We start from the raw sequence: 2,056 nt of genomic DNA, 5'->3' as shown, positions 1-2,056 counted from the left end.
CCCTGCCTTGCTCCCACTGATAGCAAATCTGCCGCACTCTAGGTATGGCTTTTATGTAGCTTTTCGGTATACTTCAAAATGAAATTCTTAATAAAAATGTAAATTATTATTATTATTGTAAAAACACATTGGCCCACTGTGCTGTGTAGCATTCTCAGGAGCAGCATTCTTTCAAACTGGGATTTGAAAACCAGCACAGAATTTAGCTTGAATCAAATGGCATTATGTATTTAGTCATTTATCAAAGCTACTTGGTAGAAGTTGGGGAAAACATTAGTTAATCTTATTCATGTGGGGGTTCCTGGTTATGCAGTAATATTCTTTTTTCCCCAGTTTTTATTTCCCCTTTCCTCTCAAAGGTCTGTAACACTTCAGTCACCTATTGGGCTTGAAGCTTTTTTTCCTAGCTACAATGTGTGAACCAGTCAACAGAGGCTGGTTAAAAAAGTTAGAGTAGGATATTCCAGGCAGGAGCACCCAGGAAAAGTAGATAGCATCCACAGCATGAGGCATCTGCCTCACTGGGTCTGAATGAAGCTCCCCTCCGAGACAGTGAATTAGCAATACTTTGGCCTGTTAATTCAGCGGTTAAGTGATTTTGGTCCAGCTTTGGCAGAGTATTTTTCCACTTAAAAGCAACAAGAGCAATCTTTCAGGTCGCTGAGACAGTTTGGGTCCAAATTTCAGGTATATGTGATGTACGTGAAAGGTGACATTTTGCCACCTTGCAAAGGTAATTGTTGATGAACCATCTCATGGCAGTGTCGGCTGTTCATGATTAGGATAGCCTGGGATACATAACAGCTGCCTAGTGCAGCTCCCATGGGGGTCCACAGGACTTCTTTCTACTTTGACAAGGAGACAAGTTAAAGCAATGACACATCCTTACAAAAAGTCTCTGTCTTTGTTTTATAGTGATGTGCCCTTCCAGCGACACATGCTTTGCTCAGTTTTCCTTCAGCAGAGTCTGTATGAGACAGAATTTCTCCTTCTAGTCAGAGTATCCCACTCCAAGTAGCTATCTTTTACATTTTTTTTCCTGTGGCAACTTTGCATTAGCTCATCTTCACTAGTACCAAGGTAAGCAGAAATTCCTCACACCTGCAGACCCAAGAAAATAGATCCATAATATTTTTCACTTCACTAGACACATGACACCCCATGCAGGGATTTATCATAGTGATGACACATCTTATTAGAGAGGTTGACTCATGAACCAGCTTCCTTCCCATTTGTGATCATGTAGCATCTCAGTGGCAACTGTAGCAATGGCAATACTAGGCAAGTATTCAGAGTTTTTAGGGTTTTTTTTGGTGATACGTGCCATCTGGAACCAAGGTCAGGAGATAACAAGAATATAGCCATTATAATAACTGAAAAAATATTTGTAGACCACAACTGGTTCATGTGCCACAGTTTGAGAATTCTGATTTTAAAAAAAAAGGCAACAAACCAGACAATCAATACTAAAATATTTTATTCCAAAACAGAAGACTTCAAAGAGTAAAAAAGGAATAGCCTTTCCAAGGATGCTAGATACATCCTAGTGGGATTGGTAGATATGGTAGAAAGAGACGCGCTGCACCCTTCTGTAGAGGCAACCAGAAGCCAGTCAAGATGGTTTTGGCCTCCAAAATGACTCTAACAACCAATCAGTAGCAATTGCACTGCACATGCAGTTGTTCTGCTGTTTATCCCATATGACACAAAGCTGGTTTTCCCCTTGAAAACAGACCCTTATCCGCATGGAAAAGTAGTTTGTCTCTCAGCAGAAAGAAAAGGCAGTCTGCTACCTGGGGATGTCATTACTTTGAGATTATTAGTTAGGAGTGATAGGAGACAGTTTTAAAGTTAAGATTTCCTGCAAAGAAAGAACATGACTAGGGTATCTGTTGTTTCATGTGTTCATGTGTCTTGAGGGATGAAGTTAGATATAAAAACTATCAAGGGAAACATGTTCTGCTTTCTCTGTCTTCATTCCCCAGGTGACTCATCAATGACTTTTAGAAACCTCCTGTAAGGAGCATAAGAACATCCATACAGGGTCAGAACCAAG

The sequence above is a fragment of the Vanellus vanellus genome (genome assembly GCF_965231255.1).
Source record: "Vanellus vanellus genome assembly, chromosome: 1".
Lineage (NCBI taxonomy): Eukaryota > Metazoa > Chordata > Aves > Charadriiformes > Charadriidae > Vanellus > Vanellus vanellus.
This window is presented reverse-complemented; position numbering follows the sequence as displayed.